Here is a 16,859-nt window from a genome sequence, read left to right as displayed (position 1 = left end):
TGAAGGTAAAATGAAAGACACAAAGATGAACGCATGCCTGCGCCCCTCGGCCGCGCCGCGCCGCTCCCCCGCGCCCGCCGGCGAGCGGCCGCCACCATCGCGGGCGGCAGCCCCCGCCGCGCCCCGGATTTCCTGTCCCGGCTTTTTATTATTTCGCTTTAAAAAAAAAAACCAAAAAAAAAAACCCTAAAAACCCGCATGCAAAAAGAAACGTGCACGTACCCGGTAACGAGCCCAGGAAAAACCCGGCCGCTTCCCCCTTCTCCTGCCAAGTTATCATTGAGAAAACAGACAGGCGGCGTGACGTCCCGGGTCAGGCCGAGTGCGGACCGGCGCTACCAAGGCGGCAGGGAGGCCCGGGAACGCCGCCGGGCCGGGGCCGCGGGGCCCGGGGCCGCCGCCGCCCGCCCGCCGCCTCTCGCCGCCCGCCGGGCCGCGCCCGCCGCCGCCGCCGCCCCTCGCGCCCCCCCGCCCCGCCGCCGCGGCGCCGCGCGGCCTGCCGCCCGCCGGCGGCTCCCCCCTCGCCGGCGGAGGTCGCGGGAGCCCAGTTAAAGGAGGCGTGTGTAAAGATTTTGCAATGTCCCTGCATGGTGTTGTAGACTTTCCTAGCAAAGAAACCGGCTTCGGCTTCTTTAAAATCCCCGACGACTCACCTGATTAACCTGCCTGCGGTTCTGAGCTGACCAGGTAAAGCGGGCCCCCCCCTCCCCACCCCGCACCGCTGCCGGCTGACATTGCAGCGGGGGCATGTTTTTTCGTGGAGACGAGCCGCTGCCAGAAGCGCTCCCGCCCCCCCCCCCCCTTTAGACCTTGCCAATTGCACTTGCTCAGAGTCATTACCCACCCCCCCAAAAAAAAAAAAAAAAAAAAAAAAAGCTTCGTAAAAAGCCGCACAACAGCACCGGCCACCCGGGGTCTAGTGGTTCTTGTCCCTTGGTTTGAATTATTTCAAATTACTGGCCGGGGTAGGAGGAGGGGGGAAGGGAGAATGATTTTATTATTTTATTTTCCTGCTGACAGATCCTGCCCCAGCAGGTTTTGCCCCCGTTTCCCCCCGTGCTGGGGCCGGGAGCGGCGGGGAAGTGAGGAGGCTTTAGCCAACAAGAGTTTGGGGCCGGGGTCCCGGGGTGGCTGCGAGCAGGGAAGGGGGACCGGACTCTGGAAGCCGGTGCCGGGCCGCGTGTGCCCGCCGCGGCAGCTGCCCCGCCGCCCCCGGGGAGCCACCCCGGGGAGCCCCGAAGTGTCCCGGCTGCGGCGCGGCCCGGGCAGCGGCGGGGCCCGCCCGCCCCGGCGGCGAGGAGAGGCCGGGGGGGGGTGCGGGGGCCGTCCCTCCCCCGCCGCTCTCTCCTTCTTGAAACGCTCCTGCGAGCGGTGGGTGGGAGCCGAGCAGGCCCGGCGGGAGCCCTGCGCGCCGGGCGGGGGGCAGCGGGGCGCCGGGGCTGCCGTGCCGCTGTCCCCGGCCGGCGGGAGCGGCGGCGTGGCCGGGACGCGCCTCGCTCCGCCCGCGCCCGGGCCCGGGGCCCGCGGGGGACACGCACACGCAGTCGCACACACAAAGGGCGCGGGGCCGGTCGCCCCCCGGGTCAGGAGGGGCGAGGGGAAGTGTGGAAAGTCCACGCTGCTGCGGGTTCCCCCGGGTGCCTCTCCCGCCCGGCTCCGGCCGTGAGGGGCTTTGGCGAAGTGCTGGGGCGGGGGGGGGCGGTGGCTGCGTGGGACCCGGCCGCCGGGAGGTTGCTCTCCTTTTCATTTGGTATTTGTCCCCGCGCATTAATGCTGCGAGGGAGCGGGGGTCTGCAGGTAGGCTTTTGAAGTGCTGCAGGGGAAGCGCTCGGAGCGCTTGGTCTGGTTAATACGGTTCTCGTGATAGCGAAGGAGAAAGGGATGCATGTCGGAGATGACTAAATAATGGGGGAGGCATGTAAAAATGAGTAGAATAGGAAGGAGAGGAAAATGAAGGTGAATGGTAGCGTGGGAAGGCAGGCACTGAGCAGCCTGGGTTGCTCTCCTGTAATTCCCCCCCCCACCCCCCGATCTTTTCATTACTATTAGGGAGACAAACCGCAAACGTAACCCAACCAAAAAACAGATGACACCCCCACTCACCCCCACACACTTCAGCCTATCATCATTTGTGGCTGGGAGGGAGACCTGAATGCCCTTTGTATAAAACCACCGAAGTTTTTAAGCATTTATTAGCCACTGTCTCTCAAACACCAAGTGTAAAACTTGCCTGATGTATTTTGGCGTTACACCCCTGGTTTATTTCAGAGAACCAAATGTCCCAGCAGAGCATACCTACCATCGCTCGCAGGACGGGAGTAGTTTACGATATAACCTACGTTAGACTATACATGGTGTGTATGTTGCATTTCCACTGAAAATAGCCAAAGACTTCGAATGACAAAGCGGCTCGCATGGTTATGGTCTTCCTTGCCTTGAGAGCATCAGGGTAGCCGTGGTTCTGCCTGCTGGGGAGGGGGGGGTCTGTGGTGTGAGGGGTTCCATGTCTGTGCGGGAATGTGGCAGGTCTCTTTCTAGAGGACTTTACGGTTTAAAATGTGCTGGGGGCAGGAGAAGGTAAAGGCGACTTTCAGCGTGCTCATTATCAAAATAAGGAAAACAAATCGATTGCGTTAACTGCGTGTGCAGTATCACAGTTATTCCACAGTATTTTGTCAGAAATTAAAAGGTTGCCACTAGAGTACTATATCCCTATCTCGAGCCTGGCACCACTTATTACTGCAACGGTATTTCAATATTAAGTGATCTTAGAGATATTTCATCTTTCATTTTGAATCCTGAATTTGAATCAGCATTAGGATGTCAGGGCTGTGAGATAAGGTATAACAAACTAAGTAGACAGCTGAAGGGCTCCTGGTGAAGGTGTTGCTGAGGATATCTTGGGCCGTTCGCAGTAACCTTGTTTACAGGGACATTTCAATTGCAACCTGAATTTCGGTGAGAGGCTGCCTGGTCTAATGCCTGCGTGTCTGAAACCTGTCACGAGTGTCTTTTGCACTCTAGACCTTCTCCCTGCTTTTCTTGCATACTCACAAAAACTTTTCTGGAAGGTTAGGGTGATTTTCTGATATGAAAATGAAGGTGTTTTCCTAAGAGGAACGTTGCTCTTTGAACTCGTGTACATTAGCAACAAAGTATTCATGAGGTTTGATTTTTTTTGGTTCTCTGATGTGTCAGGATCAGTAGTTACACCAGTCTTTTTAATTTCGTGTGTATGGTTTGATTTATTATATTTAAGTCTTGGCGGTTTCGAGCGTATTTTGCAGCACATGAAGCCGGTTCAAATCAAAATGTGAAAAGATGCATATTGTAACAAGGAACAGTTTTGTAGTGATCTGCTAATTTTTTGTTTTCTTTTCCTAAAGCTGTTCCAGGAAAATCATGTGCATTTAGTGAGTGGGTGCTAAATGCCAGCAGCCACATTGATGAAGAAAAATGCTGTTGAAATACTTTGGAATAATAAATAGGATACGTAATGGTCAACCACAAGATAAAAATTTTACACAGTGATTTTATGGCTCTAAATTGGCTGCATTGTAAACCAAGCTTACTACTCTATTAAGTCATCAGAGTTTTCAATTATTTAAGATTTCTAGTCAAGCTATCTAATATGGTCTTCATCGTCCATATCAGAAAATTATACCTGAGGTTGTAATTCCTTGTTGTTGGTATGTGAGAGAGGGCATTGTTGTGGATGGGGGTTTAATTTTGACTTATCAGGACAAATATTACAAAGCATGGATACAGAAAAATTATATGGAAATAGCCCCAGTCCTACAAAACGGGGATAGTTCCAGCACTGAAATGTACCTAATACAATTTGAGATCCACTCACTGAGAAACCTTGACAGTATCTGCCTTGCAGGTACCGTGCATTTGGAAATACTATATCTCCATTTAAATGCAGATCTTCAGTTTTCTCCAGGGGGCAGTTGGCGAATCTTTCGATTGAACCACTGGTACTAGAAAAACTAACTGAAGATTTACCCATGAACAAGAGACCCTTTCAAGTCTGCCTTTTTGAAATAACGATTATAAAATTTCCTAATATTGCAATTTTATATTGATTTTGAATGCCTTGTCAAAAGTCACAGGAAAGGAGTAGTGTCTTTTGCTCAAGGTAGGCCAGTGTTTGCAGGTTTGTTTAGCAATCTTAAGATTGCTTTTTTTTATTTATTGTTTTTACATGGGTATTGTGTTTGCATGTGTGTTTCGTGAAATGGACAGAGCAGTCTTGCTTTGATTTTGACCTAGATTCCTCCTGATTATTCCTACACAGCTAGTACCTGCTTATTTCCCACTGTGAAAATAGGAGAACAACTGTTGATGCTATCTAGCTGGGGCTGCGCGGGCAATAGGCATGCGCGTCCAGCAATCTCCCCTCCTCCTCCAAGACTTCATTAGTAACAGATAAAATAGTGCTGGCATCCAAAGAGGGTGCAAGCCAGTAGTTCCTCTCCTGTGAATATTCGTTCTCTCAGGGTTTGATTCAGAGGAAGACGGGGAAAAAATGCAGGTGGAAGAAGTGAATTCATTTCTGGTTCCAGATTTGGCACCCAAATTTTGCATGCTTGCAGGGATGAACAGGGCTATGTTTTATCTGAAACTGCTCTCAGATCCAGCTTACTCCATATCTGCTTGAAACTCATTGCCGGTAGGTAACCCCCCTTCCTTAGAGGGGCTCGTCCCGTCCAGTCCAGTTTTTTACACTGTTTGCCAGCTCTCTGGTTTGCAGTGTAACCCAAGGGAACAGGAGCCCCCTGCCTGGGGTGCAGGCAGCACAAATGACCTGGGTGCAGGGGAGGCAAAAGATCCCAACCTTTTCTGTGCCGGGCACTGCACGCGTTCCCAGCCGCTCGGGTCTCCCCACTGTGGGCAGGGGTGCTGCCCAGGGATGCTGCCCTTGACCCTGTGCCAGAGCCTTGCGGTCCTGGAGCTATCACCCGTATTATGCTCACCTGTTAACGGCGTATAACCCGTCAGCCCCAGTACCTTGGAGAGAATGTGCACTTTGGCCTCTGTGCGGAGTTCAGGCAGTTCTGCAAAGTCCAATCTCGCGTGCGCCAGCGTTAATGGCAGAGCTCCCATTCAGCTTAATTGATATTCCTATAAACATCTGCAGGTTTCTGTTTCTAGTGGAAGCTACAGCTGGGTGGACTTCTTAAATGAATGTTTTGCATATTGAGGTTGAAAGGAGAGTCGAGCCTGATACATTAACTTATCATCTGTGTCGTTCTCTTGACATCAGTTGGATTACTACAAGCATATATGACAAGGAGATTAGGTGCAAGATCTTCACACACACACGCTTTTGTTAGCATGTTGATCAGTGGAGATGTTACTTCTCTGAAAACCTTGTTCTAAGTCAAGTCTAGGCAAGCACAAACCTGCGCGTGCATATACAAGTTGAGCAGGGCCTATCCTTTATAATACAATTTTTTTCCTTTAATATCTGAGCAAGATCTCTTATTATAACTCAACCATTAGGGGAAAGAAAATGGAACTTTTCTCAAACAGCTTTTCTGTTGGGGAATCTAGTGGCAGTTGCTTTGAAGCATGTGTAATTGATTATCATACATTTATTTTAAAAAGGAGACATAACAAGGAATCTAACATGATGTTTTGGAATATATCTTCTCCCCACAATGTTCTTGAGGGAAATGTAAGGTTGCAGGCATCATTTCATGCCCTGTATGTTTTTGAACATAAATCAAAGAAATTGTTGGAGAGTTATAGATGTTCATAGCAACTGTAGCTATAATAAACACATGCAGTATATATTTTCCAAGCTATTTTGTATGGGTGAAAAGCTGAAGCTGGCGTTTTGTATGAACAATTCAACTTAATCACTGAAAATTTATTTCCTAGTTAGGGTGGATTACCAGTGTAGCATGAAGTCGTACACCTTCGTTTAAGTTCATCTGGTTATGAAGCCTCCGTTTAAAATTTGGAAGGAATTTAAATTGGATCTAGACACCTTGAATGAATTATTCCAAACGTCAAATTTATTGTGATGCCTCCATGGCGATATTTACATCTATATTATCACCTATATTGGTTTCAAAATATGCTGGATACTGTAGAGAGCAAATAAAAGACAAGAACAGTATGAAAAAACCAAAATTTTTGTTGTACACATAGCACAAAGCGTGAGCATAGGAAATACAACAGGAAGGAAAATCATGAATGATCAGGTAGTGCAGAGCTGCTAATGGGAGCAACAACTAGCTTAGGCATATGAGTTTATTGAGGATTGTGTTAGTTTTGGTTTAAAGTCTTAACAGATAAAAAGGGAAAAGTGACTTTTATGGAGGAATTTAAATGAGGGGAGCGTAGCCACCCAGTGTGTGAGGATGAGAAAGTTATTCCATGTGTTGATGAGGATCCAAATGCATTAAAATGCTGCAAAGAAGATCCAGAAGTCACAGTTAATATGTACATGAGTAGAAAGGGGATAGGACATGTTCAGGATCTGTGCTGAGATCACACAGGTCTAGTGTTTCGGTCTTAGTATGTAAGCAAAACCCTCAGTGTCTGAATGAAACAGGTAGGATGTATTTCTTGGGGTCTGGCCTTCCAGGTGCTTTCAGGTGTAGCTCCTCATTACTCTGGGTACTCCTGTTGACTTCAGAGACTGGTAATTAAAACCGATACTGCTTATTGAAAATGTTGAGACTAGCTAAAAGGTGCGACTTCTGGAAGTGTCACTGTGCTTCTCTGCTGGACTTTGGTTTTATTGCAGTTACCTTCAATCACTCCTTTATCACAAGAGCTAGAAATCTCTTTTTAAAAGAGAAAGCTGGTGTCTTATTACATGGCTTCTGGAAACAGGGTTTAAAAATATAAAACAAATATCCTGAGATTGATGCTAAAACTGAGAATTTGCTCTGTTCTACTTGTTTGTAGTATTAGCCTTAAATGACTGCCTCTTGGTGATGTCTTTGAATTGTAAGACCCACATGAATTAAACAAGAAGCTTTCTAAATTGTTACAACTGATGGATGTCAGGAAGGCAAGGCATGGCTGATCTTGGCACCAGTGCTAGTTTAGGCTTTGGAAGAGCAGGCAGTGAGGTTGGTTCCCAAGAGCCATCCTTTCCACTGGGGATGGGGAGAGGTGGGATGGAGACATGCAGCTCTGATATCACGTAAGCTCAGGGTCGGCTTCCCCTTCTTCATTTCTCGCCTAGCTATTGCTCCCTTGTCCTCTCCAAACAGTTTTTGCGGTCTCTCCTGTGTAGCCAGGCTACTTCACCTTGTCCTCTGGAGGTTGGAAAATGGGCTTTGAATTGTCACTAATGCTCCCTGCTGGACACAGTGCTGTGAAAACAAAATGCGATGAGGAAATCTGAAGGGAGAGCCCAAGGCAGACAGAGTGTCGCAGGTTGAGGTATAGCTGGGAAGACTGTGAGGAGAAAGATTTGGCAATTCCTGCGTGTCCCACAATTGGACCTGTGTATACTTTTACAAAAGAGGGCAGCTGAAGGGGCTGTGTCCTTACAGCTGTATTGACCCAGCTGTGACGGATGGGATGGGGTTATAGAGGAGAGGTAGGAGAAGTGGGGTCTAACTCAAGAGTGGATGTCCTCCAGCCTTGACACGTGCTGGCTGTGCTCCGTGGGGTAGGACCAGCACTGCTGAATGCGGTCAGATTGCTGCTCTCTTGCTGCCTTCAGAAGCCTCGGCCTTTCTGTGCAGGCTCTGGGGTGTTTAGAGGCTCCTGCGGAGCAAACTTTGTTCACTGAAATCCCTGTTTCCACAGGGATTTTTTTTTTTTTTTTATACTTGTCTTGAATTAGCTCCTTGAGTTCCACCTGGCAAAAAGAGCTTGTTTTACTCTGTGCTGAATTTCTAACAGAAAAAACCCCACAACCTTTCCTGCCATATTACAGTCAAAAGAGTGGTCAAGGGGTGCGAGCGAGGTGTGTGGAGCCCGGGCAGCAGGCTGGGCACCGGGAGCAGGCGGCCCAAGGTCACGGCCCTTCTTAGGGCACAGCTGGATGCACAGCCTCAGGTTTTAGTCCTTTACCTTTCCCTGACGCGCCATCCTGCCTTGCAGCTTGAGCAACGGAGGCACAGACGCTGTGCTGCGCTTTTGCAACGTGCATGACATGGGATGGTGCCGGTTTAGGCATGGGAAGTTGAGGTGAGGTGTCAGAGGTGACGCAGCCAGGCAGTGAGCCCAACCCTTGTGCTGTCTCTCCAGGGAGAAGCCAGAGGAATCCTGCCGGTGCCACCACAGGCTCCCATTTCCCTGGTGTGACACAGTCCAGGGGTGGACAGGCACCTTCTGCCAAAGGAGGGAGGCAAATTTGGGTGGAAGTGCGTGTTGAATCAGTGTGGTTACCCTGCTATAAATGGGGCTGACCTTTCATCAAAAATAATTTTCATGTTTTCCTAATCAGATTTTGCTTGGTTTTACTTTTTTTTTAGCTGGAAATTGGGCCCCAAACCCTTATACTTGTCTGCGCTTGTGAGCGAGTGTGCATGCACGTGTGCAACGTGTATGCACACTTGGGTGTTGTGTATGCACAGGAGCTCAATTATTTTGCTGTTTGAATCATAGAGCGTGCTGTTGTGATGTACTGTCAGTTTTGGTTTCTGCCCTTCGGAATAAAGTTCAAAATATTAAAGAAATAACACTCAGTATACTAGTAGCTAGAATAGTCATAGCGCCTGAGGGGGAAACGAGGGTGGTGAATAATCAGTCTTACGATGGCCAGGAAAAAAAACCCTCAACTCCTCCTAACCAAACTCTGCAATGGTGCACTTTTAAAAGGGACTTTTCTGAATTTTGTTTCTGAGGTTTGCTCAATATCCTGGAGAGAGAAGTAGGGCCTGTTTGGGAAGCAGCGTGCAAGCTCTACGGTCACGCTCTGATCGTGTGCCGAGGGAATGTACGGTCCCAGTTACTCTTTGGAGAATCACCCTGGGCTAAATCGTGAAACAACTAACTCCGAATTAATTATTGATAATCTTTTAACTTCAAATGTGATGATGCGTTTGGCGTATTGCTTCCCAGTTTAAGAGCTGAAATAGAGCTAGCAGAGGCATTGTTTTTAAATGTTGCTTTTCTGGTCTTATTAGTTTACTTGGATGGTGGTAAGAACCGCAGAAGGTGGTGCAGGTTCTGCCCACCTCTGGCTGGTTCTGGAGGGCTGAGGCAGGAGCCAAGGGGGCACCAACAGATATTTGGGGTTACACTGGGACTTTGGTCAGAATACCAAACTTTACCAAAGCAGGGATGTTGTGCTCCACAGTTGTAGTCCATCAGGGACATGCTAAAAGGCTCTACGTAAGATATGAAACAAAAGAACTGGCCCCCTTCCCATCCCAAAGTCTTTTGGCCTGTACTCTGTATCAGGGGGGAAAAAAAAAACCAACAAAAAAAAAGGTGCTGAGAAGTGTGTGACTGATGCAAGGCAGGCTCGGGATGAATTTAGGATAAACAGGATGCCTGTTGCACTTAATTTAACAATTCTAAGGCAGAAAACGCTTTTGAGCATATCTAACAGCTTCTTATCTGCAAATGCCACAATCAAGACAAAGCAAAATACGTTGTGGTGAATTCTGCAGCTCACAGTCCTGACACAGTCAAACCCTCCCATTACAGCCAGGGAGACTTCTGCTTGTCTCACGACCGCCTGCATGCAGGGTTTCAGAGCAGCGTCAATAAAAATTATACAGCAAAGACGCAGTTTCAGAAGTCCTGCAGGACATGCAGCAAATGCCGGCGATTCGGACTGGGTGAAGTTGTCAAAGGTTGCTTTGCTCTCCAGAGCCTGGCAGTAGCTCCACTGAAATGTGATGCCATTGGTTTTCAGCAAAGGTTTCTTTCTGCAGGGCTGCAAACAGAGATCAGCTGCTACTGTGTATACACAACTAGGGAGCAAATCAAGCAGCACATTTAAGCAGCCTTTTTAACCCTGAGACTTTCCAAGATTTCTTCGTCACGCAGGAAGTTTCCTTTATATTGTCAGCTGTAGCACTTTGCTCATGTAATGAGATCAGAGCTAGGATCACTGCTGCACAGTAGAAAGACTTCCTTAAGACATTTGTCCTTGAAACTGCACCAAACTCTTGGAAGAACCCAGAACCTGTAAGTATGTATGATATAGGCAACAATAGCACGGTGCAAAGCTGCAATCAACCATTATACGATATCCGATTAGCAGGGCAGGAGGGATTTTTTTTCTTTTCAGATGTTATGTTACATTCATTTTCAATTTGTTCTAAGGAAACAAATCAATTCGGGCTTCTGATACAGTGACTTTGCAGTAGATGAGCTAGTAGTAATATGTTTGATTTAACTATTTGTTGCTCTCGTGTAGCTTGTGGGACAATTATTGTAGCCATCCAACTGTAGAGAACTTTTCTTATGTTTTTAGGCATTTTTAAAGGATTCGGGGGTCCATCTTGCAAATAAGTTTTTGCTTTGCTTTTTGATTTGGCAACCCCACCCTATGCCAAACTATAAATAACAGGGCAAATGGAATTAGTGTGTATTGTTCTTAGGTAGCAATAAAATATATTTGTTTGCAGGCTTAATTTAGTCGTTAACAACGTTGCAGTGTTTGGGGTGTTTTTTGTCTTAATTGAATTCTACTCAAGGCTGTCTATTTTGTGTTTTACTATCTTGTCTGTGTCTGTTTAAGTTACTTTGCCGGGACTGCAGTCTGGTTAAACCTGTATTTAAGCACTATTTATATTCCGAGCACATTTCTGGTAAAATAAGTGTTTGAGATTTATTTTTTTTTTCCTTAAAGCCTTAAACAGTATAGTTTTATTAGCAGTGAGTGCCAGAGAAGGCACAACATGGATGAATGTCAGACATAGACCACATAACCTAAGTCTTCCGTGCACTAAGTCTGATCCGAACATGTCCACTTTTGCGACGGCAACTAATAACAGCCTTGAGCTCCCTTTCAATAAATTTTTCATACACAATGATACTTCTGTTTATCAGATTAATTTCTCCCAGGTTAGCCTGATTGATAGCTGGATTGTGGTTTCTTAAGAGCTTTCTCCATGAAACCCCACCAAAGAGCTGCATTCCATTTAACCAGTGAATGTAAAAACTGGTAACCATGGATTCAGCCACCACTAACTGTCGAGAGCAATGACTTGTTGTAAACAATACAAATGAGCCAGGATAGCAGAAGCAACCAGACATGAAATGATTTTAATAGAAATTACGGTAAAGGTCATGTGATACTGTATCAGCTTGAATTCAGTGTTAAAGGGAAAGTAGTTTGGTTTTTCAGGTTTGATTTAAATTGCACATCTCCACTGGCTTCGTGTTTGTGTAAGACCCCCAGAAGGGAAAATGAAGCAGTTCTTTGGCAATGCCTCTGCTTAACTGCACGTTGTGACTTGGGCCCTGGTCCTGAAAATGTAGGAATAGCTCTAATCAGTGGGATTATTCACATACTTAAAATTAAGTGTAAGTGTAGGGTTGAGGCCTTTCGAGACAAGTTAGTGAGGAAAAAAAAAAATATATTCTAAGGAAATAATAACCTGTCACTAAAGATAAATAATGGAAATGCAAGTTTTAGTAGTGGCGTGTGGTTTGGTTGGTGATTTTTTTTTTGCTTGTTTTGATAACATGAAAACAAGTCACAGTTATCCCTTCGTTTTTAAATGTTATGACTTTCATTTCTCATCCACCGTTCCTCAAATGCTCTTCCTAATTTATAACCTCTCTTTTGGAAAACTGGTAAACCATAGTGTCAGCTATTATAATATACCATGATGATAGGCACATGCAGATCGCATGAGCAGTCGTGTGTCCTATCTCAGGAATTTCCATCCCTACAAAATCTTTGCTGACTCCCAGCTGTCACATGGCTGTCACTCACAAATTCTAACCATAACCAAATCCTCCTCCCTGGGCATGCGCTCACCAAACCTTTCTACGTACACGTAGATGCAGGCACAAATGTCCCTGCTTAAGCACTTTCTCTGCGTAAATGGGTCTCTCCCCTAAGCCTGCTGCATTCCGCTGATGTTTCTTTCTCCCTTCATTTCTTCCTGGGTGCTACTTCCCTGCTGTGCCTGTGCTTTGCAAGGAGGAACCTGGAGTGGGAATAGTAGTCAGTAAGAAATGCAAACAAAAATAACTTTGCGTTATGTAATATAACGATTCAGATCAGCATGAATCTAAATTCACAACTTTCATGGCCCCCTACACCTCTCCAAAAAAAATTAACCCTTACTGTTCTGTAGACAGCACTGTCACCTTGCAGTATACTGACTTACTGTTTTGTGTATTTACTTGACATAACATTTATATTATCTGGAAAACTTAGATTATAAGCGTCCTAGACTGGACCTTTGGTTATTTCTGTTTTTCACACGTCACATACATCTGTGTTGCTTTATCAGTAATTATGATTTATATGGTTTTCAACCAGAAGTATTTCAAACAATTTCTCATCAGTCTGTTACAGCTGACCAGTCTCTGTCAAGCACAGGTTGCAACTGAAATGCATAGGTAGATACAGGGCAAATCCTGCTTTCCCCGTTCTCCTGAGCTGCCTTGCCAGACGGAGGGGGCGACTGCTTGTGTGAGTCGGGAAGGTAAGATTTGGCTTATACATAGATTAACAGCAGGCAAAAATAGACTCACTTCTGCTGAAAACAAACATTTTTGAGAAGTAAAAGGAAAGCACTTAAACAGGAATATTTGGAAAAAATATGCTAAATTGCAGAATATTTTCTGTTGCTTCTCTGTGTCAGTGTTAAAGAGTGTATTGGGTTACTCCTGTAAATCAGACCTATGAGAATATTTACATTTTGCCAGAAGGGAGGAGGTGACTGGACAGAAAAGATACTACCTTGACTTTGTGTACATATCCTGGGACGAATCCAGAACTGAAAACAAAATGCAGGTGGAAGCACAGGGAGACTTCAGACCAATACCTAAGTAAATTGGGGAAACTGCACTGGACTCCTTACCATGAGGCTCCTTACGAAGTGTTAGTAATTCCTACAACCCTTGAAAACCAGGTGGGGGGCGTTTGAATCGTTGTTGCTGGCAGAAGAAACCACTTTTCAAGTTGGAGAGAGAATGCAGTGTTTGGGAAGGAAGAAGCGCAGTGTGGTCCCATGGACTTCACTGGTGTGGGACAACCGGCAATTTTCCTTTGCTCAAAGTATCTTCAGCATCTTTACGGTCTGTGACATATGTGCTTGTCTGCTCTCCTGTATTTTACATCAAATACCGGTTTTATAACACAGAACTTGCAGGAGTTAGTGGATGGGCTGTCAGAACTCTTGGCCCATCTGCAGATAGGAAGAACTGGGAGGCAAGTCAAGTCCCCTTTTTTCTCTCCCAGTTTATAAAGTTCAGGTGCTGGTTAACGGGCAGCTGCAGGAGGCTTAGGCCAGTATTTACATTTGAAGCTGAGCTCTGTGAAGATGTATTGGGATCCCCAAAACGGAGACCTCAGTGTTTTACCCACTGAGAAATCTCAGTGTGTGCAACTAGGCAAATAAATGTTGCAGTGCATACTTGGGGACTGGCAGAAATATTTGACATTAAAATAATTAGTAATAATTAATGATGTTTCCCTTGTAAAGACAGTAATATAGGATAAAAACAAAAACTTGTGTTTTATTATTGTAGTTCTAATCTACTACTTTTATGCAAAGACTACTTTTGTCTACTACAACTAGTACAACTAATGGTGTAAGTACAGGCATCTTTAAAAAAAAAAAAAAAAAAGGCAGTCCTGATATGGAGGCATCAGGTGTAGGGAATGCAGGGTAAACTGGTATCCACTGGTCTACTCACACTTCATGGTTGAGGCAGCTAACAGCACTGCAGGTAAGTGAGAAACCAACCAGTAGCTTTTGTCAGGTAAACTCCTGGCTGTCGGGAACTGGACTGAAACGACTTAATTTCATGGAGCATGGCAAACTAGTTGGTCACTGAATGACAGAATATTGTTCTTTGAATTATTAACTTTATGTAAGCATTACAGCATTTTGTAAATTTCTGCTCTTTTCTAGTTTTACCACTTAGCTGGTGTGGGTAAGTGAAATTTTTTTGAGGACTCCTATAGTCGTTTTTGTCTTTTGAACATTTCCAAATGTACTTCTTCCCCTGGGCTATTGAAGACCTGTGATTTATGCATTATAATGTTCTCCAGGTCAGCAAAACGGTCATGGGGTCTAAAGACAGGACTGTGATCTGTATCAGCTGCATTAACTTTCCATTAACTTTCCGTGACTAGAACACGTCTTTGATTATTCTGCATTATTCCTTTGTACAAAATAAGGTCGTTCTCTGTGTATTTGAGTTTTAACAGAACCAGACTGTCACTGACCATCAGCTTTTGCATGCATAGACTCTCTTCTTTCTGGCAAGGCTTTAGGCCCAGATCCACAAAAGGATTAGATGCCTTAAGTGGGACTTAAGTGGGATTTAAGCATTGAAAGCCCAAACTGAGATCCTCAATATCCCCACTGAACTGCCACCTAACCTTAGAAGTTGCCTAACCTGTGTGAGTGCCTACATTTTCAATATCCAGCTTTCCCGGGTGGCCACAGATCTGCTTTGGATGTTCTCAAGCACTTCCATCCTGACAAGGTTGAGCCTCTTTGCTCCCATCTTTCCCCCCGTGTCCCGGCAGACATCAGAAAGCACGAGCTGCTCTTGCAAAACGGGGGATTTCTGTGTGTGGTGTATCACACTTTCTCCAGCTGTGTCCTTGAAGGAAAGGACCCTCCAGTAGGTTGCTTTCAGAAGCAGCCTGGGAACCTTGAAAAAAGATAGCAAAACTGAGAAATTTGAGTATCACTGCTTAAACACTTAAGTCCTAGGGAAGAAGTGGAACTTCAGATGTGTGTGCCCTCTGTCATCTCCTCCTGGCAGTGTTGGACCGGTCCCTGCTTGGCAATGGCCACTCAAGGGTTTGCTGACACTGCACAAGGGGGCACTGACACTGAGGGCTCCATCGCATGGGCAGAGCACCTGAAAATTCAGTGCTGGGATGTGAAATTAGTATTGCTTCTGGAAAACTCTTCTAGTTTTCTTGGAAAATGCAGGCCCTGGTGTTTTGTAACCTGTAAGTTTTGGGGGGAAGCACTTTTGCAGGGGAAGAACTCTTTTCTGCAAGAAGTCACTTAGGGTTTTACGTGACTCTGATATATGGTGGATGGTTTTTTGAAAGTCAGACTTATTGGGGTGTTCTGTGTGCGCACCCAGGAATAATAATAACAACTTTTTTAGGGCTTCAGACTCAAGAATTTCTGGACCTGCGGCTGGATTGATAGCTGTCTGGCTCTGCAGAGGCGAAAGCAAATAATGTCTTGTTAGTAGCTGAGTAAGTGGTCCTGTGCCATCACTTATTTCTCAGCTGTACTCGTGACATTTTGTGTGTTCTCAGCCATGTCTGTTGTTTGTTTAAATCCCGCTCAGTTCCTTGATTTATCAGTTTTCTGTAGACTTTTGTTCGAGTAGTCCCAAATGCTATCCTATTTCAAATAGATGCATCCTTATCAGCAAATAGTCTTTCATCAATAACTTTAACTCTTTCACATAACTTGCATACGTTCACTTTGACCTTCTATTTTTTAAAATATTGGAATTTTTTTTAATGGGGGCAGTATTTAGGAAATCGGTTAGATTTTCTCCTGAATCATTCCCTCTTTTTATGCAAAAGTTGTACAGGCATTTGCCTGCACCTTTTCTCCACATTAATAGATAACAGGATTTTTCTTCCCCCCACCCCCACCCTGCCCCCCCCAACTTTTTCTCAGGGAATTCCTGGTTTTCTAATTTGTCAAAGACGGCTAGACTGCATGCAACCGTAATGTTATTTATTGCTGCTTTTGATTTATGTATATGCCTACAATCCTGAAAACAACAATGCAGGACATAAAACATATTTGTGTAGAGGTACAGCCTAGAAACTACACAAACACACAAAAAAATATACTCTTTGACAATTTAGAAACTGCAGTCATAAAAAGCCTATATATAGAGAATAAACTGAACATGTGATAACAAGTACTATGTGTGTTCCTTACCAAACCTGGTTGTGTTTATATTGAGGTGGCTAAAATTTGTAGGACTGTCTATGATAATAACATCGTAATAGCTAAGAATATTATTCATCTATTTTTAAAACTGATACAGGGAGACCTGTTATTTTAATGGAGAGTATATGTTATAGATTAACCTGTAACTTTCAATCCGCTAACTTTGTGTATTCAGTATAGCATGCTTGAGTTATTATACATTTATTTTGGTATGTTAATACATACAAACATTGGCTCCTAAGCACATCTTTCATAATTTCATTTGTACTTCTGAATTATTTGTCACATAATCTCACTGCGGCATTTCAAGGACAAACAGTTCCATAAAATTTGTTAGGGGCAGTCTTGTAAGCGTTCCTGTCTTGCTGCTTTACCTCTTTTACTGCAGAAGATCTGCTCCTGGACTTCCATGAAGACACTAACATGTTATACAGAGCGATAAAACCCAGAACAAATTAGGTTTAGCACAGTGAGGGGATACAAAGAAACCCATTGCTGGCCAGTTGCAGGAGGGAGCTGGTATTGAGAGTGTTAAGTCATCATACGTAATGAATGTACAACTACTGTATGGAACCAATTTTAGGTATAGGAAGTTCAGCAAATACTGTGCCTTGGTGGCTGCCAGATCACTTGCGTGCTTGCTAAATCCTGTATACAGTGCTTCCGTTTGCTAGGTTACTCATTGAGCTTTTAATAGTCAACTTAATTTTAGTTAAGGTTCAGTTTAGTAGCTCCTGCAATTAGTGGAAAATATTGCCAGCATTCATCTGGTAAACCATATTACATACGATA

At 45.1% G+C, this 16,859-nt stretch overlaps 1 protein-coding gene across 12 annotated transcripts in view; it reads left to right on the top strand.

Annotated features, from left to right (window-relative positions):
- The window catches only part of ESRRG (estrogen related receptor gamma), a 396,844-nt gene that overhangs the window by 20,064 nt on the left and 359,921 nt on the right, over window positions 1-16,859 (top strand). For 4 of the 12 annotated variants that reach the window (XM_040612417.1, XM_040612418.1, XM_040612419.1 and 1 more), the window contains exon 1: window positions 553-687. The exons of the other annotated variants lie outside the window; for them this stretch is intronic. The gene's annotated coding sequence lies outside the window, so the exon portion shown is untranslated. Of the gene's footprint in view, window positions 1-552; window positions 688-16,859 lie in introns of those variants that run through there. 12 annotated transcript variants of the gene reach the window in all.

This window comes from Falco naumanni, chromosome 12 (genome assembly GCF_017639655.2).
Source record: "Falco naumanni isolate bFalNau1 chromosome 12, bFalNau1.pat, whole genome shotgun sequence".
Classification (NCBI taxonomy): Eukaryota; Metazoa; Chordata; class Aves; order Falconiformes; family Falconidae; genus Falco; species Falco naumanni.
This window is presented reverse-complemented; position numbering and strand designations above follow the sequence as displayed.